We start from the raw sequence: 25495 nt of genomic DNA, 5'->3' as shown, positions 1-25495 counted from the left end.
TTCCAAGATCCATTTCAGCCTGATTTACTGCAATTACAAACCATTGCCTTAAACATGACATGTGAGGCTTTAAATCTCTTTCCACTGTTGAGGCTTGAGGGTGATGGAGGGGAGTGACTGTAAGGACTCTGGATATTCCCATTTGCAAGCAAAATACCAGCTCCCCACCTAACTACAAACTGTCATAATTCTGCTTTGATGGCAAAACTCAAAACTCGGTTTGACAAGCCATGATGCCACAGACACCTGAATGGAGGATTTGATCCCAGCTCAGATGTGATGACACGAGCTCTCTGGAAGTAAAGACAGGCTGACACTAGGACACCTTTGCTCTGCAAAGCCAAACCCTTCACCTTCCATCACAAACGGGTTCCTTCCCCTCTGCAGTGAATTCAGGAGTCAAGTAGAAAAACAGCTATCTCAAAGTATATCAAAAAAGGCGGATAAGGGATAGCATATACAAAAACTCCTAAAAGAAACAGCAAAAAATAAAGTAACACTTTCAGTGCAAGAATGTGCACAAGTGACAATGAGCTGAGGCTCTGCCATGAACTACAATCAGCAAGAAATGAGCCAAAGGCCTGAGCCACCCTCCCAGTTCCCCTCACTCGTGTCCCTGTGATAACCAGCAGCCAGTGTTGTGGAAAAGGAGAGAGACTCCTGAGTGATCCTTCCTAATAGATTCGTCTTTTATCATGTTTTCATGACCTTTGTAAAAGGCAATTTAAATTCTAATTGTCCTGCGAGCACCACAGGAATCAATTAGTGACAAGAGATGTTAATTGTGCAGCCAGGGAGGAGGCATTGCTAGGCTGCTCAGCTCCAACACGGGGTTAAGAGCCCAGGGGGATGCTGGGATGGTTTGGGCTTTAATCAGTCCTCCCTTTTTAATAGTTTCCATGTTGTGCTGCAGTTGTCAAGGTCCATTAGTCGCAGGCAGCGCTGAATGAAGCGGTGGCATCCTCCCCCCATTCCTGCGCTCCGCAAGCACACGCACAAAGGATCAACACGCACTGCCATGGAGAAAGCAAATCCTAAAACCTTCTCTTTTTGTTCTCACTTCCTTCCCTACAGACCCTGCATAGAAATCAGGCCCTGGGCAGTGGCTGTTACACACTAAATGCTTAATGTTGGTGGACTGCAGGGGAAGCAGATGCATTCCTCTCATCTCAAGATCCAGCCACAGCCTTCCATGAAAAGCAAATGCTCCTGTTTCTGTACCAGGACACACAGCACTTCTCTGCTGAAGGCTCTGGCACTGTTCAGGCTGTCCCTTGAAATGCCAGATGAAGGTCATGCTGAATGCCCCGTATCTGCACTGCACAGGCATGAACTGGGAAAGCGTGTCTGAGCCAGAAGCAGAATACGTGGCCTGAAAGACTGTCCAACCCATCCTGGCACGGGGACGTCTCAGGAAAAAAGAGCTTGGCACAAGTACACAGGCACACCTTGGGATTTGTCATTTGTTACCTATTTCTTACCAGGTACAAGTGGTCCTACCCCGCACCGGCACCATCTGGCTCACAGGCAGCGATGCCAGAGGAGTTAGGCAATGATTCAGAAGTCCTCGGCACCTCCACAACACATAGCGTAACTTCATGCTAGGAAAGCTTATGCTATGCGAGGTCATGCACCCGGGGGAGTTAAATCCCCTAGAAATAACAGCCCCACCACTGTTTTCTATTAAACACCATCACAGACCATTACCATCACCTGAATCTCTCCACATCACCCACTTAGTCAACCACCAACCTCAAATGATGCCTTGGGGAAGTGCTGTACCGGCCCCTGGGGAATCTCTGCTTTTCTATTACATGGAATTCACACTTCAAAATCTCACTTTCCAACTCCACATTGCCAGGGCTCTCGCAAAGACAAGAGAAAGGCATGCCCCCTTCCTTGTAAACAAGCATCTGATCAGAGAAAAACTGTAGCACAAAAGCACATTGGGGTTAGATTTTTCTTTCAAATCTTTATTTGTACTCACTCGCATTCTCACAGTCACCCATTAGCTCCTGAAACTGAACAGGATCCTAGCTAAGAGCTCTATTTTATCCTGGATCTGACGCCCAGAATTGCAGGCTCACTCCAGCCATGTTCCTTCTAAGGCTCTAAACCTCTACCTTCAGCCCCTCTGTCAAAGCTCTTGGTACTTCTCAGCTCAAACCCCACAGCCACAGCCGAGCTCTGCATTTCTGCACCTGTCCCCGGCCATTGACATGAAATCTCCTCCCCTCCACCCCATCCCCTTCCATGGCTCTGACCTTCCTTTAGCCATGCAAACTGTTCAAACTGGGGGCACGTCCCAAGGCTGGGGCAGCTCTATCCTGCCAATACCATCCTCTTTCCAGATGATGTCTAATATTTTTCTGACAGTCTTGAGCTTTTGTGAGCCACGACTCCTTTACTCATTCTTTGCTGATCGTCTAAATAACTCAGTGCCTTGGGGATCCCACACTCAACCTATTTGCTTTCCTCTCTGCAAATCCAAGAGGAATTAAATCAAGCTGTGCAAGTCACAGGGCATTGCTGCAGCACGTCTCAGCACGTTCCAGTTCACAATGGGGCAGTCAGTGTTCCAGGTAGGCCAGGCCACCCCTCTACGTGGCCATCTGCACCCCAAAAACAGCGTTCCTGCCCAGGACATTACCCTCTTTTGTAAAGTGTGCCCACTCCTAGTGCCTCACTAGGACGTTTAATTACTTTTGACTCTGCTCAAAGCACAGTAAACTCTTTCTCAGCAAATGCTTTTCTTGGGAATGCTTTCCCCATGGACACTGACTGCTTTATTTTATCTGTGCCACATTCTCTAGCAGCCTCTGGAATAGGAGACAGGGACCGTTTTTGTAAGGAGTGCTGAGCACGACAGGAATATCCTGACCCCACTGCCATACATCCTAGCCAGATCATCATTTTTGCCAACTCAGCTTTAGGCACCCAACCTAGAAGAAAGGAGAAGAGAGGACCTATGTCTGTAAATGTCTCAGGACATCTGCTCCCTGGTAGCAACATCAGAACCAGAGGTCCCTCCCTGAAACTCATTCATGAACGTGAAGCTAAGCATAGCTTTGGCCACTGCAATTTAGGAGAGGTTTGAGACTCAAGCCAGAGGGCCAGCAAGAAGCCTGGCTTTAGCATCTCACTGAAATTTCTGAAACATCTTTCCTCTGCGTGGAACCCAGAGCTTCACAGCAACACAACAGACTTCTGTGGCACAAATGGGAACACAAACTGGCAGGTGAGAAGCACAATCCCCACGTGAGGTTCCTCCCATCCCTTGCCAGCTAGTCCTTTCCAGCTGCCACATTCATTTGCCTGAGCAGTGGAACAAAGCCAACTTCGCTCCCATCAACTTTATGAAATATAATTAGCATTTTCTCTACTCATCCTCTGTCCAGAAGATCCACAATCCTTTTTTTGCATTTCCATAAAAAATAATGCATTTTGTTCTGCCTCACAAGGCCCATTGCTCACCTGCCCACATCTCTTTCAGACTCCACTACTCTTCATTTCTTCCACCAGCACCATCATTACATGCCTTCTTCTCTTTCTTCTGTTATTTAGGAGACTGTGGACACATTTTATTGCTGAGATTTACAAAACAACTCAGTCAACCTTCACATAACAGACTGATGCAGCTGCAGAAATGGGAAGGAATGATGGCGTTGTTTGGTCACCGTAGCTCACGTGTGACTCTGTAGTCACAGCTGGTCAGTCTCAAACCCGACTGGGAGGTTCATCTCTTGAGCCCCACATCACAGAGCCCTTTGGGATTCGAGGTGCTGTACATGCTCCTGGCAGAGCTGGAACTGAGCTTGTTCTGGTGCACTGCACTAGTTCTGTGCTGTTTGATGTCCTCATATAAAATTAGCACACAGTAAGCCTGATCTTTTCAAACCAAACAGGAAACAAATGTTCTCCGGAGGATCACGACAGAACCAAGGAAAATAGGCTCATATGTCAAGAGATTCCCAGAGGCATCAGTTCCATGCCTAGAGATCAGCTGAGAAGAGGAACTCCCTCTGGAGGTTGCTAATGCCTTCCTCTGCTTTTCAAAAAGGATGACAAAGACAAGCTTGCTCTCTCTTCCTTTTCCCCTTTATTCATTCACCAGCATCTGTATTGCGTGCTAACACAGCCAGCACTATCTGTGAATGTTCAGGGGAAGGCAGGAGGGCTCCAATCAAACCTACCGTCTTGGCAAAGGGTGCATTCACAGCTAATCACTCGGTGCAACGGAGAACCTGGCGCGTAAGCTGCTGCCATACAGGAGCTGAAGTAAAGAGCTGCTGTACAGAGGTGCCAGAGGAAGCCTTTCTCATGGCTCAGCAACTTCTAACACTTACTTCCATAAAACCAGGTTAGCCTGCATATATTATACCATCAAATCTGCTAATAATATGTATTAAGTGTACCTTACATAGAGAGATACCATATCGTATATATAGGTGCTGTTAACAGAAAAAATAAAGAGCATCATACGTACCTACATCGTACATATCTAATTAGCAGGCATTACTCCAGACACACCTGATTTTATCTATGCCTTTAGCATTCGCTGAGCATGCCTTAGGGGTCCTGATATTGCTAATCCTAAATGTAATCTTTAACCTCCATTTTAACTCCCCAAAATTGTTGCCCTGAATGCCTCCTGTGGTGCTGTTATTTATTCAGTTAAAGACAGCATTATTTCATCAGCCCATCTACCTCTTGCTCTCCTGATTCTCTCTATTCAGAAGCTGCTTTACTTCTTTCCTTTTTCTGCTCACCTGGAATAGCCTGTAATGGCTCCCCCACGGATCCTTGCTACCCACCTGTCTCAGTCCAAGCGTGATGGTTGGAATCAGGTCCCTTGCTGAGAGCACTGACTGGTGTTTCTCATCAGCTGAACTATGCTTGAGGCAGGTGCTAAAGCTTCACCAGCTTTTGCCTTTTTTCTCCTCTGCTCCTAACTAGAGAGATCCTGTAAGGAAAAAAGAGAAGCCCAAGTTCACACAGACAGTGTGGGTACCTTCAAAAACATACCAGAACCAACATCTCAGCAACAAAACTTCTCTTTGACTAGACACATTAGAAAGAGACAGTGAAAAACAAGTAGCAGTTATGAGAATTGGGCTAAAGAGAGGGAGGCCAGCAAGATGGGAATTTCATTTGCCAAGTAGGAACTTAAACTGATTAGCTTCAAAGAGCCTGCAGTGAATGTTGACATCAATTTGACTTAAAGCTGCTATTATTTTTCAAAGCCATTTTCACCAGCTGCCAGAAAACACAACCATATTCAGAAGCTACAAGAAAACCTATCAGCTTTCAAGCAGCTGAGCTGCAGCCAGTTTCCCATGATAGCATCTGGCACTGACTGCATCAGAACGGTGTCGTCAGAGCACGGAGCACCACCATTTCCCTTTCCAGCGTCAGGCCTTGCACTGGTACCAGTCGTGTTCGTCGGCATCTCAAGCTTAGCCAGCACCAGCCTGGCACTCAGCACATGACTTGCAGTCACTTACAAGCCACCAAGCCCAGCAGCAGGCGTGCTTCCTGTGTTGGATCTCTGTAGGCTACGCTAGCAGCAGCCATGCCTGTACCAAGGCCATATAGCCCTGAGGTTGCCATAACTGCTGAAAAAAAACAACGGGAGAATTCAGCTATCTCAACACAAACATGAACCATTTCTGCTCTGAGCTGAGAACTGAGCCTGCCACGAGGCAGCCAGTGGAACAGACCCAAGTATATGAGAAAACCACGTGAACAGACCAGTCCTACTGGACCAAGCCCTGGCTGCTATTGTACTTCCCCAGCTCTCACTGACAGCAGGGAGAAGGTTACATTAATTTGACCATGACAGATGGTTTAGGATTTGAGGGCTGGTACTGCATTTCTGAAAGACTATTTCTGACAGTCACTGTCCAGCCTGCTCAAGCCCATCAACTTGCGTAAGAGAAAAAGAGTTGAGACAAGTCCCACGATGCACAGATAGCTGGCCAAATTGTCATGTTTTCTCTTCACAAAGAGCAACGTTGGAGTTTCAGGAAACCTGGGAGAAGGGAAGAGAAGGAAATGAGATAGCCACCATTTCAGCTCTCCATGAGCCACCTGAGAGCTCCCCAGGACAAACGTGGTCTCTACAGCTTAATATGAACAGTGCATACGCTCTGGACTTGAGGAAAAAAATAAAAAGGCAAAATGTAAGAGCCAGACCAGAATGCTACATAAAGTCTTCCTGACAGAGGCAGCACAGTGGCCATCTCTGCTACGTCGAGCTGTAGTGAAGCAAACACAAAATGGCAGCAATTTCTAGCAGAGCTGTGGAAGAGATGTGAATGTCTTCCAGTGAGGGGGAGACAACTCCACCACAGCATCCAGATGGCATGCACTGGAGGGAATCTTAGCACTGGAGAAAGACCTGGGCTTGGTACTGTCTAAAACAATGCTTTCAGAATATGCCAGGACACCCAATCTTTTTCTGGAAACCATGCTGCAAGGAAATGGAAGCACAGGGCACTGACTGAAGAGAGCTGACACGAGCTTAAACAGAGGCTGATCTTAAAGCTTCTTTTATTAATATCTCCACAAATGGAAGAGCAGAGGAGCTTCCTGGGTTGCTGTCCCTTCAGTAAGTGGCACACCCTATATACTGTTCCTAAAATTGACACACTTTTTGTCAGTTTGACAAGGAGGCCCACATTTTGTTAGGAACTTGTTTGTGAAGCCCTGATTTGCGAGTGGAAAAGGGATGGGGCACACAACCCCTAGCCAACCCAGCCATTCTGCAGGATATCCAGGTCTTTGTCCCATGGTGGTAAATACTGCAGACATCTCTATTGGCAAATATCTAGCCTTCTGACATGCTCTGCCATGGTCAAGAAACATGTTCCTACCACCAGGCACATAATTAAAATGTAGTTTGTACACGTGTACAAACAGGAACAAATGTTCTCAGACTGATGAGGTGGAAGACCAAGATGTGGCTTGAAGCAAAGAGAAGGAAACACCTCGCTGAGGAAACAGAAAATTGTTTTAACAGCAACAGCCACTGGGTGGTGGAGTCTGCTACCAAGAGATGTGGTCAAGAAGGCACTGCTGCAAGGAGCCAGTAGCAGCTTAGGTAGAGCAGTTAGTAATGGGGCCAGCACAGGGAAATGGTGTAAGTCCTGGAGGTCAGTTGCATCCTAGTGATCCCTCACAGCCCTCAAGATATCTACAAAAAGATAGCAGAAAGCATGTGTGGTCAGAAGGAGTGAGCAGGGTTACAATTAAAGCCCTAATTAAACAGATGCAAGATGGGTAGCACCTGAGATCAATATTTCTATTCATTTACAAGCAATAAGGTTAGAGGGGTGAGCAGAGTAAATACACTCATTTACAGTTTTTTAAAAACAAAAAGTTATTTTAATCTTCTGGGTAATTAGCTATGCAGTCAACATTAATCACAACCGCAGCAATTATTTGAAGTATTTGATTAATCAATCCAGAGGAGAAACAGAGCTAGGCCAAACCACCTTTGCTGCACAGCCCTCCTAGGCTATCAATCAACACAGAGGTGCTGGCTTTCAGAAACACAGTACGTTTCCTGCTGGCTGTAACATACCACTTTCCCTGGACGGATGGATGGATATAACAATAAGATACCTGCATTCCAAATGGGGTGGATGAAGACTGTGATGTTTCCAATCTGAACTACAGAACATTTACTAATGCTAGGCTTGCTGAGCTGTGATTCTCATCACTTGTGGCCCCTCAGCTACTAAGGGCCAATACAATCACATAGCTTGCAGTGACCTGATGGTACACCTGAAATTACCACTATGGGACAGTGCAGGTCAGCCAACATGGGCAGAGGGCTAAAACTCGCAACTCTATCCTTCTCACCTGTAATCAGAATAATTATTTCAATTAAGGAAGAATCATGAGCCTAGGAAATGGTCTTAATATTAATATTCAAAATTCAGTTTAGAAAAAATCAGGGGTATTGATTATTTCTCAGCTATTTTCCCTTCCAGAAATCATGTCGCTGTGGAATTCCAGTTTACAACTCCTACTGCTGGTAGCAGCGATCTTCAGTTTTGTTCCATTAAGTTCAAAGACTTGGAAAACTACCCAAATCAAATTTCAGTGCCTTTTTGAGAATGCTCACACCTACCAGCACATAGCTGGTAATGTGCTGTATTAAAGTGCATTCTCATCTGGTTTTGCTCTGGATTAGGCTGCTGCTTTCAAAAATGCAAATGTTAACACCCAGAACAAACTTGGCTTGATGATGTTAAGCTTATGTGTAAACTGAAATGCAGCAGACTTTCATTACATGAACTCAACCATTTATAAGGCACTTTTAATATGGCACATTTTAAAAAATAAATATTGGAACATTCAACCTGTATTTTATTGTTTTTTCTCCCCATCTAGCACTTTCACTGCAGCATATAAATGAAACTAACGTTTCTTTAACACAAAAATTGGAAACAATCAAAAATGTTTGGACTGCCACAACTCTTGCAGAAAGTCAGTCTGCCTTATGGTCATTGTAATGCAAAGTTCTCAAAGTCCCTCAGCACTCTTTTAAATACAAATCAGCTGAAAGATGGGCTTTCCAGTGTGCACAGAAGACACAAGACTACCACACAAGGGAGAAGCACACTCCCAGTTCTTTTGTAGAAACTGTCCCAGTCACGCAAAGCCAGGAAATTCCTACTCAAATGTAGAGGACCCCCTGCAAAAAGAGAGGCAGTGTCTAGGATAAGCCAGCACAAGCATGCTTCCAGTAATACCACTCCAAGTTTTGAGTCTGCTCTTCAAGCAGTGTATTTCCTACAGCTGGCATGCAAAATACTGTAATAGTGAAGAACGTCCCATTTTGATTTAAATGGATGCATTTATTTCCAAATGGGAGACCATAAGTTAAACAAACACATTTCTCTTTGCACATGAAAGCATTGTTTTGTCACAGATGTACAGTATAATACATTTATTTGCTCAATTGTTTTGTATTTGTAAGGCACTGCCAGTTATTTGGATGGGTTTGTAAGGATGAAGCAAATTGCTCTGTGGGGCTCTATTCAGGGAACATAATATTCCCACAAAAACACCATAATTCTGCATGCAGCAACACAGACTACCACGACACTGCAGCAGCTGGCAGGGTGGATACTGTTAGCATTATCAAAACCAGCATGGCAACTGTACTCCAGAACCCCCTTACATGCATAAATTAACAGTGAATGTACATTGATTAACCCCACCCTGACTCCAAGGAGCCCTGCTTTCCCTGCAATAAAACTCTGAACCTTACCACAGTTATTTTGTCAGCTGACAAGGCCTGGGGAACACTTCAGCTTTTCCTTGAACCACTGCGCTGGCCCAGCCCAGGCCTCATAGCCCTGCTTGCTTAAGTGCAATAATGCTTAAGCCAATGCTGCGGTTAAATCACAGCCTCTGGTCACCACCACTCTCCTAAAATCTGTTCTCTTGTATCAAACTCCGGGATATCTTCACCACCCTTTGCTGCCCCAATGTCCTCAGGCTTCTCAGTCCATTTGGCAGCTTCCCACAGCTTCCTCCAACCACTCCCCACATGTCCAGCCTCCTGAAACTCGGCCACAGAGGCCTTCTTATCCATCTCCGAGTCCTTCTGTTCACACAGAAAGGTGAAGAAAACAGGACAGATGTGTTCTTAGTGCAGGCTGGCTAAGCCAAGTTAGTTAACTCAGGGTAAAGTAGGAATGAAGGCAAATCAGCTTACATGTTAGGTGCTTGAGAGTACAAGCCTGTCCTGACAGCGCAGGTACAGCACAATGTGGGGATTCCAATTTCAAGTCGGGTTCAGTATCACAAAAGACAAGCTGAGTGCCATGCCTTTAGCATATGTAGGTGGACAGGCAGGTTCACACTGAGCACAGAAAGCAATAATGAAGACGCAAAGGCAGGCTGAATATCTAGATCAGATAGGATGATAGGAAAGCCTCCTGTTTTACTACCGCCTCTCTGATATATCCCTGCAGTTTCCCATGACAGTTGATTTGACCTTTAACTGAAGGCACATCCTCACTTAGTGGCTAGCTGCTATGGGTCACCTAAGCCAGGTATCTAAGCTGCCTAAGCCAGGCTTCACTCTTCATAGTAATGACTCTTCTCTACGTATGAATGTGCTTTTGGGTGCTGCTTCTGCTGTCAGATAGAAGCTCAGTTTGAGCAAGCTCCATGCAGCCTGGTTTAAATGAGCAGGTGCAATGAAATTGAGCAAGAGAAAAATTCTGCATCAGCAGGATTATCAAGAGAGAAGTAGTAGAGAAGGGAAGAGAGAGGAGGGGGGCCTTAAAGAAACAATCACCACTTGTTTTACATACATGATCTGCTACACATGCAGACTGTCTGCAAACCAGTACATAAACCAGAGCTGTCATGCTGAGGCTGGGCTTGAGCGTAAGGCAGATTCCCAGTGGAGGCTCCTGGGGCAAGAGCAGAGAAGACTGCTCAGTGGAGGATGATTTACTCAGGTGGACTCCACTGACAGTTGACCAAGAGTTGAAAGCTCTGTGAAGAGGTCTCACAGTGATAATCAAGACACCAAACTCAAGGCCTGATCTCTCAGAACCTTTTCTCCAGGTACAGAGGGGTTGTTCAGGATCAGGAGGCTCTAAGCCCACCCGTTCACCTGTTTGCGTGCAGCCTCATTTGCAGCTTCTCTTGATGAAGTAACAAATCATGACCTCAGAAATATCTGCTACTTAGAGCATTGATAGATAATAATAAATGCTAATAACACAAATGCTGAAGGGAATTTGGGCTGAGAAGAAATCTCAGCTTTTTTTTTTTTTTTAATTTTGGCCTGGCACTTCAAGGAATGGAAGTGGATTCCAGTGGAATCCAGGGAATGGCTGTTCACTGAGTGGTGATAACGCAGCACCCTAATCATGGCCATAATCGTTTTGTAAAATACATTGTGGCTGAACATCACTGGAAGAGAGTAAAATAAGGGAAATAAGAAATCCTGCTGGCAGAGTCCTCAGGGAGTCCTGAAAGTCTGCCTGTGCTGAAGCTTGGGGGGTGGGGGGGAACAGGCAAAGGCAGTGTCTCTGTAACAGAGTATAGCCCTTTCAAAACAATTTTCAGCCAAGCTCCCTAAGCTCTTTGCAAGGGTAAGTCAGACCATTATCCTTGTTTTCCACATCCCCATGTGGTTTACCCCAAACGAGCCACCCCTCAAAGATGTGCAGCCCATCCTGCCTGACTGCCAGCCTGTCATTCATTCATCAAGCGACAACAGGTCACCTGAAAGGCAGCAGTCCCTGACCACTGAGCTGACAGTGAGCAAACCCCATAAAAAGCCTTGGAGCGGGGATGATTTTCCTGATGCTGATTATTTCCTAAGTCATTCCAGAGAGGCTGAGAGCCATCAGAGGCCCACATGCCTTGGGATAGGAAGGCAGTGTGTGGGTGGGCTGACCCCCCTGCCACTCGCAGCAAAGAGGCTAATCACATCGAAATAACTCCTCTAGGAACAGCAATATTTGCCAGATTATCTGTGCATTTGCTAGCAGGGTGGGTGAGGGTGTTGCAAATCCACCCAGCTAATTCACCAAATTCAGTTTCATTCCGACACGAGGCTGGTTAGGAGCTGGGGAGAAGAGGTAAGGTAGTCAGTGTGCCTGGATGGAAGCACAAAACCAGGTGAAGTAAATTCCCCAAAACATCTGAAGTGATAACTTCTTAGAACAGTTATTGCGATGCTGTTTGAAATACAGCAACATCATATGGTGGTCAATAAGGATCGAAAATGTGCCAGTTTCACAAAACACGTCCTCGTTTCAAAACAGAACATTAAGAAACTAAAAAAAAACAGAAGTGAAATTATTCACAGCAGTTAAAACAATTGAAATTGAACTTTCTTTTGTTTCTGAAGTTCAAGTTATTACATTAATTCATGTCTGAAATGAGCAAATGCAAAAAAAAAAAAAAAAAAAAAAGCCATCAGTCACACAGCACTGAACTCGGCACCGTGTTTTACGCCGGGTGACCACTAAGGGTCTCTGTTGCTTAATGTGGGACGCAGCAGAGATTTTTCTCCCTCTGTCATGATGGTTTGTCATCCCAGTCCATCCCTTCCCCCACCCACGCTACCTAACCGCCCCACACCCCCCCGAACACCACACCACTGCCACCCGACATCACCTCCTGCATTGTCACAGCATCTGTACAAGCTCAGCAACACGTGCACGCACGGGCCAAACGCACCTCTTCCCGGAGGCAAACACGTCCTTTCTTAGCGCCTGCAAGCATCGATGCAATACCCGGGCTCGTGTATGGATTCCAGCATCACACGTCTGGGTGAGTGGACTACAAACGAGAATGCCAGTGGTTAAAAAGCATGAACTTCAAGCAACCAGTAGGTAATTATGGAGGGACGTGTCTGTGTGGCCCAGCTCCAACATCAACAGAGGGAAGAGCTCTGCCTATTGAGTCATCAGCAACGTTTCCTTCCAGCCCTTGGGTTTTCCCTGACAGGACTCCCCTGTGGGTTCTGCCCAGACCCACAATGTCTGAGCTCAAAAGCTGCTGAGCTCACAACCCAAGGGAATGGGTTTTCAGCCCCCCACAACCAGTAAAAATTTCCAGGCCATAACTGTGTTCCAAGGAGACACAGCCTCATCAGCTTCTTTGTCACAGCAATTGAACTGAACCTACCAATACGCCTCTCCCAGCCACGTCAGGGAAGCTGCAGAGATACCATGCTGCAACCAAGCTTCCCAGGGATGCCAAGAGATGCCAAAGTCACACAAAAGCTTTATAGCACTCTGTCCCTTTGCTTTGCCCGACCTCCAGAAGTGGCCGTTGCCTGAGCACATCCACAAAGGAATTGTCAACTCCTCTGTGGAACTAGAATATGGCTAATTAGAGATTTTTAAATAATAGGAAGGCATTTATTCTTAATCAGAGACCAGACACCATCTAAAACCCCCAGATGTACGCCACACATTATCATAAACACACACACAGGGGTCATTTCTTGTATTCTGCCTCTTCAGTAGGCAGGGCTGTCTTGCATGCTTATTTCATTTATGCTATTTGCTATGAAAAGAGTCAGACATCTTTTAATTCAGTTTCCTGTTTGTCCTACTCTTCTTCCATTTCTGTTTCTCCTTTTTTTCTCCCTCTCATTTTTTCCCAGTCCCATGCTCTGTTTCTACTACTGTCCCCATGCCTTCCAGCAGAGGTAAGCAAACACAGGCTGGTCTACCTCTTCCACGGAATTCTCTGCAGTAAGTCTCTCTCAACAGATTTATTAGTCCCATAGAACAGTTGCTCAAAGGTTTCCGATGACAAGCAGAACTTGGCCCTCACTATGCTGTATGGGTGCAAGATCACAGGAACAAGTTAAAACAATGAGCTTTGTGGAGAACACAGGGTATTTGCCAGTGCTCTGCAATAAAGCACCTGTTCTTGAGGCTGTGGGCTTGTCTGTACTGCAGCAGCATCTTCCCGTCCCTTAACAGAGACAGAGCACCAGTGTGATTCTCCAGGTCTGGCAGAGGTCTGAAGATATTTCCGAAGGCCAAGAAGGAAGAAGCTGAAAAGGTCAGCTTCTGAACGGCACGCGTCGGGAAAAAACAAATGTTGTGAGTGATCAGCACTTCTAGACAGTGAAACAAATGAGTGCTTCCATTCCTGGGGGAAATGGGGAATGAGCAAACTCTACTCCTCTATTCCATAGTGTACAGGAAATTTGAGTGATTGATGGCAACAGAGTAAGGAAATGCACATTCAGCTTCTGCCTCCAATGTAAATGCCTTGCACCTCACCCCTCTGCTTCCTGCTCCTTCACACACTGCCCGCACCCGGCCTGTTATCTGCAGGGTGACAGTGTGCATCAGGGAGGAAGAAAGGGAGGACAATCTTTCCTAGACTGCTCCTCATCGCAGATTTAAACGAGCAAAGACAGCACGTAAAAACAAAAAAATGGGGGCGGGGGGGTGGTGTCTAAAAGCTCTTGCTCTTCATCCTGGAGCTCTTTTGCCCATAGATCCAGCATGGAGGACACAGGGATGAACCAATGAACCCTGCAGTGCTGTGCCCAGACCCACTGAAGGACAGCCACAGCGGGTGCCAGGGGCAGAAGGCAGCCCCTGCTCTTACAGAATTTCTCTTTGTATTACAAAGGTCAAAGTGGTAAGCAAGGAATCTCTTTAAAATGCTGCGCACTGTCTGAGGGATCTGTCTGGTTCACAGGGACACTTCGACGCAGCAATTGCCAAGGCAAGAGAACAAACCCAGAGGAAGGCTGTGAACATCCGCTTGCAGGAGACATGCCCCTCTTCTTTCCCAGGCAGCTCAGTGAGAGGTGCTTATTTTTACAAAGCAGGCTCTGAGATCTTACAGAAGCAATGTTGTCGCGGTGCCCTAAACCAATGAGTATGTGACCTACCCATTCCCACTATGTCCCTTGACCTTTTCCCATAGCATTCTCCAAAAGCATCACATGAAAAATAGCCCTGCTCAGCTCTCCAGAGGCTTTGGAGACAGCATCAAAGCTCTGTGCTTATAAACAATTCCAGCTAGGCTCAAATGCCATTCCAGCATCAGGGATCCCAGGGTTTCTACGCCTGTCACAAGGAGCTGGAGGGAGAGGAGGCAGGGGAAAAGCAGCCCGTGTTGCTACGGGGAGTGGGAAGTGAGGGGCAGGCAGCTGGGTGAGAGCTGAGCTCCACGAAAACCCAGTGGACTGCGACAAGGTTTATCCACACGGCTCAGAGGCTACACAGAATCTGGTTTTGCCTCCTCCTTTATTACAAAGGGCTTTCGAGCTCTCTGAGCATGGAAGTCATTTACTGCAGTGATCCTTCAGCCTAATCCTCCTGCTCTTTCCTTCCTTCTCTCACTCTGCACTGGCTAAAACTCCTGCACCTGTCTTGGAGCTCAATTTAGAGTCCAGGTGGAGACGGGGAACTTGGCTCAGGGGACAGTACTCAAGCTCCAGGCCTTGTTATTTGTTGACTCTTAAGGATTTGAAGTCAAACTAGCAGCTGGGCAATAAATACTACAAGAATCCCCGTCAGCTCCCTCTGGGGTCTCACACAATCCCTGGCACGCTCCTGCCTTTTGCAAAAAAGGCCAAGAAATGTTAACTATTCCTAGCTTTCATGTTTTCCCATACCTCCAGACGCAGTTCCCTTGGCAATGTCTGCAGACCCTCTTTGGATAGCTTCTAAGAAGCAAATGCTGCAGAATGTGTCCAACAACCAGGACTTTTCCTCAACTATTGCTTGATTACTGTGACTTGAACCCGTTCATTTTTCTCAGATTTGCCCCTTTTAGATCCTGGCTGTGTTCTCCTACTCCTACCCCTGGCTACAGGCAAGGCCTCCAGTCAGCTAATCCACATCAAAGGCTGTTTGAGGACTAATTACAGTTTGAGAAGCATCTCAAGCCACACATCACCTCCCCTCCAGCTTTACAACTTTAATCTGGGCTTGGGTACTCTGCAGCACAGCCCAGCAGCCAAGGAAAAGCATTTTTGTCTTTACGTGGAATGGTGCCAGCTGCAGCCAGACAGGTTTGTGTTTGGCTCTTACGTGATAACAGGGACATTGCACTCTTGCAGGGCAATAATTTCAGCCCCAACAAGGAAACTGGGTAATTACAGAGAAAAGCAGCAGGTGCTTCAATCATGCCTACTCTGTGTCAGCTCTTTAAAATGTCATTGAAAAGAAATGGTAGGATAATGAAGGCCTTAACTCCTTTTCAAGGCACCTGACTACCAGGCAGGACAGCCAAAGAGGAAGGAACAAGGCTGGAAGCACTACGTCATCCTTCCTGATTCCTGGGGACTGACCCTAGAGGGTGTGAGATCTGGGACAGGACGCCGTGATCACAGGATGGCATAAAATAGGAATATAGTCATCTGAATTCTTTTGTTGTAGACGCCTGCAATTTAAGAACAAACCTCAACTTTACCTTGGTTGATCTTGTTCATTTTATATTTTATTTGTGGCTCTTTTTCACCATTTTCCCTTTTCTACTGCATCAGAAAAGCATTAACTCACAACCTTGTTCCATTCCACTGACATAACTGCCTAAATATCCTTCCTGATGTGTTGACATATATCTCCTGGACAGACACTTAGAAATTTAAACCACAGAAGCTGGAGGATATTTTAAAAAATTAGAAAATATGTGGACAACTCTTCTGTTATTTTAACAATATGAAGACTCAACGCTTCTGTAACTCTGCCAGCAAATGCAGGAAAATATGTGCTTACACTGCACAAACATAACACAGAGCACGCTGATTTTAGAGATAAAACACTTTTGCTGTGGGCTCTGAGCATAAATGCTATAACAACTTCACAAACATTTACAACGCAGGTTATTTTCAGTGCAAAGCACCTGTTATTTCTGCAGACAACAAAAGCGTGTGTGCTTTTGGAATACACATACACTGAGCATGCAAATAAAACATCCCTTCCTTCTGTGCAACAAAGATCTTGGTCTAGCCAATCAAGAACTGCGCCAGTTTACAATTCAGAATAAATTTGACATTAGCAAACGTACAATTGCTGTGAAAGGAAATAACACATGTGATGCACTCCAAAAACACCCTCAATTGTTCAGTCCAGAAAACAGGAAAATAGAACAGTCAAATGACGTGACACTTATGTGTTTTATGCACACAACGTGTACGCTAGAGAAAGCCCAGTGCTGTAAATACAGTGCTTACAAAAGAATTCTCCATACATTAACTGCATACTCAATGCACCCAGGCAGACCCTTAAGCATATGTTCACCTACAGAAATACACACAAGAACAAAAGCCCATTGCACGTGAGCTCAAAGTGCACACTTCAGAAAACCAAACCACGCTGCACAAATCCACAGCTCGTGCACAAAAAGGTTATATGTGCTCTGCAAAAAATTCATGTGTCTTAAGTGTAGGTTTCATTTAATAACCCTAATGCACTGCTTTGCATTTTCCCTGTAGGGCACACCACAGTACACAGAACAGTGGGTTTGAGGTCCCAGCGGGCCCCACATAGGTTCAACACCTACAGTTCATAAACCACTAATAGCATTTAATTCTCTCCCAGAGTGAGCACAAGCATTGCTGGGTTTAATTCCCCAGAGCCAGCTACAGACCTACAACTACACAGGCTGCTGTGTCCCAACTGTCCCACCACTGCACCAGCCAAGAGACTGTTTGAAGAAGGTTCATCATTTCTTCCCCCAGAGCCATCTGGGGGGACCTGGGCTCAGAGCTTACAGCAGGGGTAAGTTACTACGATGCCCACGTGAAGGCTGCGATCACCACTGCCCTCCAGCCTTACTGCTGTGACTGCAGTGAAGGACACTGGTCACAAGTTCACTGCAGCTCCAGTCACACTGTAAGCCATGAAGCAATTGGAGGGAATGAAGGAGGATAAGATCTTGGATAACACTCAGCTGATGCAACAGGAACAAATGCACCTAATCAGATGTGGGCAATGCCACCAGCCAGGTGGGCATGACTCTATTATCAGTCAAAACAATGCAGCAGAATACATGGCATCCCTGGGCTGCAAAAGGCGAAGAGACAGTCTTCCACTTCAGTAAGATTTGCAAATAATTTTGCCAGGAAGCACCTTATTCATGTGGCATCTCTGTTCCACAGGTTCCATCCAATACAGGCTGCATGTGAAGTCCCAGTGATGCATTAGGGGCCAGATTTCTGGCCTGGACTCAGCTTCGGCTGCTTCAATTCCCTGACCTATTTCAGCTACAGACCCTCAGAGAAATCCTGTGGCAGGTGATTCATTTACCTGTCACATGCCATTTAAAGAGCCTGGCCTAAACTCATCATAAAGGCTTAGAAACATGCAAGCATATCCAGAGCATGTTTACTCCTGCCTCCAGAAACATCTACTGCTTTGCCGAGATGACTGGACTTGCTTACATACACAAAATGCCACCCACCTCTCTCCCTTGGTCCTTCGTCAGGGAAATGACACGCCTTAGCTCTGCTCTCCCAGAGATCAGTCTCTTTAAGACCAGCTCTGTAAGCTGTATAAATGCCATAAACTTGCAGTGTACCTCATATGGAGAAGGATCTCTTCCTGCTGTCACAACCTGGCCTAACAGTAGAGCAACAGGAGAGAGGACACTCGGGTTCTGCTTCATCCTCTTGCAAGCATCTCTGACCAAGCCAAGGTTGTGGAGATCCAGAAAAATGGGGGGGGGGGGGGGGTGTATTGTCTTTCCCCAGGTGCCCCAGCTAGGAAAAAGAAAAAAAAAAGAAAAACGAAAAAAAAAAAAAAAAAAAGAAACAAATCAGGGGAGACTAATGTATACAAATAACAGATTCTTTCCTTTCCTCCTTGTAATTTCCCCACCCCAGACAGCTGTAATGTGGAAAGTATTGAAATTTAAATCACACCTCAGCCTAACTTCAGCTGACAGACTGCCGATGCAATAATCTCAGCCTGGCTATCTTCTCTCAGGGAGAACGACAAACCAGCTAAAGGAAAGTGATAAATTTTCAATTTTATTTTAAAATATACCAGATGGGAGATTTTATTGGAGTCATAAATATGTCAAAAGCAATGTTAGTGTATGATTGGAGATTGCCCCCACCAAGGGAGTAGCTCTCCCTGTTTAGAAATACCATCAGATTCTTAATAAGAGGCTCCAGTTAGACTGCAGCAAAATAGTCTGTATATTAAACCAATTGAATTTCTATTTGCCAGAGCTCTCTTTCTCTTCTCCTTGCCCCCTCCCCTGTTCCAAAATGCAGTAGAAATGAGGGTACTGAGGTCAGATCTAAATGTCACCAGTTTGGGTTCTTTTTTTTTTTTTTTTTTCTTGTTGGAAGATGGCTCAAAAGCATTTGATTTCCTACCAGTATGTGAAAACAGAATTTTACTTCAGTCAACAAAGCTTCAGTGAGGGTTTGATTTCCTAGAATCCCAACCAGAAGATGCCAACTAAGTTCAGCCTCAGATTTAAGCTAAATCAAATTCAAGCCCTTAATCCAAGTCATGGGTCATCCTCAAACTCTGGAAATAGCACTTGGCCTCAGTCCCAAAATTTCATGCTTGCTAAAAGCAGATCCAAATCCCACCAGCCATTTCCAGAAATAATATTTGCCTTTTGTAGCCTTTGCACCTCTCCTCCTCCCAACACTGGTGCCCCGACAGATCACAGTAGTCTGACAGGAAGAAGCCTAATATTTATGAATTTGTATCATTTCAAAGGGTTTACAGACTTGCTCTACCAGCTATGTCTTTGAGCAAGTTTATAGCCTCCCAGTTTACTCTGGAAATCCTCATTCTAACAGCAATAAATTTATATGAAATCATTGATTCCCCTCAGCACAGAACTTGACTCATTGAACCCTTAACACTGCAAAATACCAATAACCTGTAACTTTATAGTTTTTCATATAAACGCTCTGCATATTTAGTCATATAGCTACAAAGCTGTACAAAAGAATTACAGAATTAATAAGAGGTCTAATACATAACATATTACAAGATGATATTTTGCAGTTGCAATCTAACACAGTCTTAGCGCAGCAGAGGGAAACGCAATTAAGAGGCAGAAACAAAAACTAACTTTGCATGTGTTAGTGGTCTATGGACTTTTTAGACATTAGTCCCTCAGTCAGAGGAGTACTAGATGCTGTTCCAGCAGTCTCTCTAACAGATGAATCATTTTCTATAACAGGCTTTTGTTTTTTTTATTTTATTTTTATTGTTTACTTGAACATAAAGTACCATCAGATATATTTATCAGAAAATATCATCCTCCTACCCATACCCTCCAGTCCTGGACATGTCATTCATCGGTCATGAAGCAGCAGATGCATCAAGACAAATTGAAGCTTTTAACAGCTTTTTAATCTGAAGGTGCAGACTGAAATAGAAGAATCATGCCCATCAGTCTTGGGCTTAAAATATTTTGACTTTATGTACTACACAGTGAGGCTGGCATTCCTCTGGCTTCCGCAGTGTTTTCAATGGGGACTCATACGATTCATCACCGACTGGCTCAAGGTCAAGGGAATCTGGCGAAGTACAAAAAGCTGGGAAAGAATTCACCTTGCAATAAAATGCACTTGATAAAAAAAGAAACCGATGCTGCAGATATGAAAGGATGGCCTGGCTCTAATCTTCCACCCTCAGGAGGACTCACTGAAAAAGCAGAAGCAGCCAATTCCAAGCACACTTCAAAGCACCGCTTCCTAAATGCTGTCCAACAAGCCTCAGAACTGGTAACACTCAAAGGACAAAAGCGGACTCAGGATCACTGCTGTCTTTGTGGGTTAAAGGATCTGCTAGGCCATTCCCACTAAGGAACCCAGAGAGCTATTTTGAGCACCCTATTTTATTTTATTAGTTTTGTTTGTTTGTTTGTTTGTTTGTTTTTGTGGAAACAATGAGTTTAAGTGGGAAATTTCTTGCCTTTACCAGAAACCCTTTTACTATATGTATTTTTACTCCATGCGATGCTTAAAACCACGTATCAAGAAGGGCTACAATACTGCCAATGCCTGACACTTGTCTTACATTCAGTGTCTGAGCACTGTGCAGACTGTCCAGTAGCTAGCTGGAAGAAGGCCATGGAGGATAACCAACCTACTGCTCTTTCCCTGTACTGTGCACCTCAAGCTATAAGGCCTAATTTGAACCAGGAGACTACAAAAACCCAGGTGTGAGTATCACTGCCAAACTAAAACAGGAAGGTGACAACAGAGAACCTCTGGAAGCGATCAGACAGAATTTATGGTAGATTTGCTGGGAGGAGAGTAAATCAAGTGGCTGAGAGATAGGCAGCAGGAGACTGATCAGAAACTGGTACCAACAAGGTTGGTGCTGCTTTGAGATCTGATGCTGCCTTCTGCTGGCACAAAAACATCTCCTTAGCTGAAGGGATGGCTTGTCTAATAAAATAAATAACATAAAAGTAGAACAACAACAACAAAAACTAAGATTATGGCTGGCTCAGACCTGGTAGATCAATTACAACTGCCATCCAACAAAGCTCTGGAGAGCCAAGAGATGCTCCAGTAAGACAGAATCACTCTTTCATTAGACTAAGAAAATCATAGAATCATAGAATCTATGAGGTTGGAAAAGACCTCCGAGATCATCTGGTCCAACCGTCCCCCTACCCCCAGTATTACCCACTAAACCATGTCCCTAAGCACCACATCCAACCTTAACCCCGCTCCCCCAGGGATGGTGACTCCATCACCTCCCTGGGCAACCTGTTCCCTGTCTTGCGATTAGTGGATCTATTAAGACAAGAAGGAGACAAGCCAGACTATAGAGCAACTGCTCCCACTTTCTGGTGCTGTAGAGCCCACTCCCATCCCACAGACAAAGGGAAGCTGACAGAGCTACAAGTTGTCAGAGTAAGGCAACAGAGCCCCATGATTAAAAAACAAAACAAACAAAACACAACACAGCAGCAGTCAGGTGCTCTATGCTGGTAGCACCATGGTGGTTTCCTTTCTGGGCATATGGAGTCAGCTAATCCCTTACTAGCAGAGCTTTTCAACCTCAGTGACGTTACATTAAATAAGTCATATAATGGGCTGTTGTACATCAGTACAATAAAGCTGTAATCTTTCCAGGACAGAGATTGCAGCTTAGTAAATGTCTGTGCAATACCTAGCACAATGGAGCTCCAGTTCTAATAGCAGCCTTTAAACATTACTGCACTACAACAGTAACAATGGGTGGTGATAACTTAGATAATGAAAATAACGTATGCATCAGGAATATCTGTGGCATAATTACACAGCTTATTCAAAGCACCTAATCAAATTGTTCAGCAACTCAACATCAATACAGACGTAAGGACAGATACTCCTAGACTAAGGAGAAAATTACGATTAGCATAGGTATAATTGCCTTGGAAATTCCCAATGTTTTCAGTCAGGCCAAAGACCAAGTAGTAACATGTTCAGGCATGAACATATTTTTCCTTACGAAAGATAAGCCCCAAACACTTGATTAAGAACAGACTGAAAACACAGGAACTGTGAGTACCGCATCCTTTGATCCCAGGAGAAATTGACCTCAGGCAGCTTGGTAAAATTCAGACTTACTCGGAGATGTCTTTAGGGCATTCTCCAGTTAATAGGCTACACTACTTCATTATTTCAACAAATCTTACTATTTAAAAAATCACTTAACAAAGAAGTGAACTCATTTACATATTGACTACTTAAACTACCTGGCAAACATGTAACACCCAGGCAATTAAGAGTGCTACTCCTCCAGGGTCCTCAGTATCTTAGTCTCAATCCCTCCAGCACTGTGTAAGCCTGCTGTCCCTCTGGAATGCTGTCCCACTGCAGCATTGCTGCACACACTAACTGTGAAGGATGCAGAAGGCTGTGCTCCTGTTTGGCAGGTGTAAGGCATCAGCCCCAGAGAAGACCGTGCTATAATATCAGGAACACATAATGCTGCCATCCACATTACAACAGCAGCATCCCATTCAGGACAGGATGACCACCTTTGCAGCACAGCGCTGAACACCCCTGGTGCTGTCAGATGTTAGGCACGCTCATTTACACTCTTGCTATGTGTATGTGTCTTCAGGAAAGTCCAAGCATCAGTTGAGGTGCAGAACTGGAGGCCTGGAAACAGACATCCATCCCCTTCCAGGAATCAGCAGTACCAGCAAAACCCACAGGGACAGAGAAACAGCCAAAAGTGGTCTGCAGCCAGCTCTGTTCCTATAATTCTGCTGGGACCCCTCCCTTTTTATTTCTTAGGTCCTCACTTCATTTCCTAGGACCAACCCAGGACCTGGACACATGAGCAGACACAGGCTCCCCTCTGATGTAGCAACTACCTTATAAATTATACAGCAAATTAAAAATACTTTATCACAGTGATAACACCATCATCTGCAGTGTTTATGGGTTAATAAATTGTGTCCCTGAATGAACGTGCTGACTCATTTAACTAAGCTGCAAGTGAGAGCCATTCATCTCTTCTGCAATACCATGAAATCCAGTGTTCCTCCTCTGCCAGAGGATTCATTTTCATTTTCCTGCTTCAGAGAGGGGAGCCGAAGAGGAGGAGAGAAGGAAGGAATTATTTCCTCTTGCTCGCTTCCTGCATTAGTGAAGCCCTGGAGGTTATTTAAATGGTAACTTCAAAGGAGGTATATGATCACTCTGTTTACTGCTGTAGGAGTCTCATTTTACACTCAGATTTAAAAGCTTCTCTGACAGACAGGCAAACAGCATCACTTACAGGTTTTGGGGCTTCACAGATACAGCCAGCCTAGGTGCAAGGGACCAGAGAGAAACAGGGAAAGGGTATTTTTGGTTTTTGTTTGTTTTAAACAACCAGGGGATGTTGGAAAGGAAGGATTTTCAGAGGTATAACTCATCGTGCTCTGTAGGAAGTGACAGGGTACAACTCCCTTGAACAGAGAGCCCAAATTCTCCAAACTGGGGCTAACAGGCTCTTCAGTATTTAGGACACTAAGGGTAAGGAATTATGAAGGGCTGTTCTAGGGCAGTTATAGAGGAATAAAACAAAACAAAACACAGAGATTCCTGTATACTCCTGTATTACTGAGACTCCTGTATGCTTACCTAGCACATTTTTCTATCAAGTCTTGAGGGTACTAGGTGTTAGCTGCAATACATCCATTCCATCTCCCTCTCCTGCTGAGGATGGCTGTGGGTCAGGCAATGAGTTAAATTGCTCAGGCTTCTTAAACAGATTTACTCATACAGAAGAATTTTTCTTTACAAAATTCTCTTGGCACCTGGAATGGAAGCTGCATTTGCAATGTCTCTTTGTTCTCCAAAGCACTGATTTCCCAGTCTGACATTATGAGGCAGATTTAGATAGGAGATGTTTAGAGACAAGGGAATTCCCCCATCCCCACCCCCAATTAAACGCAGGGTGTAAAATGAACAGTCCAGTCCATGTCACATCATGGCAGTTCAGCTCCTTAATTTCAGCCTAGACCCTTTCCCACTATCTTCATGGTTGCACCCAACTTTGGTCACTACCATACATGTGAAATTTTGGTAGTTAGATTTAATAAAATAATGTTTGTAGTGGATTGAGGTTCTTTTCATAGAATCAAAGGTCAGAAAGACCTCCAAGATCATCTAGGCCAACTGTACACCTACCACCAATATTGCCCACTAAGCCATGTCCCTAAGTTCCACACCTACCCTGCCATTAAACACCTCCAGCGACAGTGACTTCACCAGTTCCCTGGGCGACCTGGTCCAATGTCTAACCACTCTGAGAAGAAATTTCTCATAATATCCAACCTCTTTTGTTTGTTTTTCCCTCCCCAAAACAGAGTTGTACCAGGAAAAGCTCCTCTCCTCCCCCTCTGCTTGAGAAACTAGACACATGGATGAAATTGGAAGATCAAAGAAACATTCTCCCTAGAGAACCTGAGGGTAGGATTTGTAAATGCAAGTGCTTCTGCAATCAGGCATATGGACTTGCCCTGAAAACTTAAGCTGGTCAAAACCGAGAATTGTGAATTTTCAAGTAATCTATGCACTTTTCCCCATGGGCATGACTAAAATGGAATCTTCTGACAGAAAGACATCTTGACCAATTTTCAGACACATTCTCCCTAATACCGCCTATGGCAGGAAGCAGCAAAATTACACAGTGGAAATATCACCTTGTGGGAGAAATAAGCTCCAGGTAGTGCCAGCGCTTACATATGGTTGAATATAACTGCCCCAAGCATATTTCAACTTCTGTCTCTATCAGGCTGGCAAATTATTGCATATATATTCATCTGATACAAAGCAAGTGAGCTCTTTGAAGGATTTTTTTTTCTCTCTCCTGAAAACAAAATAAAATAAAATAAATGTTGCTTTAATTAGAATCTACTGCTCAAAGTCTTTTTTTGGAGCCATTGCATCAATTCAGTTCCACTAGCCACCACATTAATCCATGTTAGGAAATAAACTTCATACATAACTGGAAACAAAAATGAGAAAAGAATAACAAAATCTTCTGTCTAGAAGCAATCAAGCATCCAAGGGTTCTAGGAAGAGGAAAGCTGTGAAGAATGCATTCCCTTATTTACGTCCTCTATTCTTTTAAGAATCATTTCAGGGTATGCACAGGACCAACTGCAATAGCTATTGTTCTCAGAAGAGGTCATGAAGCATGGTGATAACCATGGCTGAAATACAGAAGGCAGGTATCTTTGCTAGCTTTAGTGATAGCTCTCCATTCTAATAGATGGTCCTCCCTGCACTTCCAGACCATCCGCTCCAGATGTCTGACAAGCAGCATCAGATGCATTTCCTTTCTCCCAAGTTTATCAAGAACTTGCTGTACAGAGAACAGCTACCCTAATCAGCTCAGGCTCTCAGTGTCAAATCGCATTATCAGTTCCACCTGCACGTCCACCACTGTAAGCACCATTCAAGGGTGAATGTAAGAGCAAAATTCTGCTTGAGTCCGAGATTATTAGAGCTTGCATGTGACAATGACTGGATCTTCAAAGTGTTCTGAAA

General features: G+C 44.8%; 1 long non-coding RNA gene across 2 annotated transcripts; it reads right to left on the bottom strand.

Annotated features, from left to right (window-relative positions):
- LOC118172396 lies at positions 1-21109 on the bottom strand. 2 transcript variants are annotated; one of them, XR_004753679.1, is made up of 3 exons: positions 17935-21109; positions 4815-4963; positions 1-3568 (listed from the first exon to the last, which is right to left on the bottom strand). It is a non-coding gene; the product is annotated as an uncharacterized LOC118172396 (long non-coding RNA). The 2 variants fall into 2 exon arrangements; XR_004753680.1 differs by having other exon boundaries at positions 1-4963; positions 17935-18232; positions 18395-21109.
- Positions 21110-25495: the final 4386 nt, after the last annotated feature.

This window comes from Oxyura jamaicensis, chromosome 10 (assembly GCF_011077185.1).
Source record: "Oxyura jamaicensis isolate SHBP4307 breed ruddy duck chromosome 10, BPBGC_Ojam_1.0, whole genome shotgun sequence".
Lineage (NCBI taxonomy): Eukaryota > Metazoa > Chordata > Aves > Anseriformes > Anatidae > Oxyura > Oxyura jamaicensis.
Note: the sequence above shows the minus strand (reverse complement) of the source record. Positions and strands in the feature narration are given on the sequence as shown.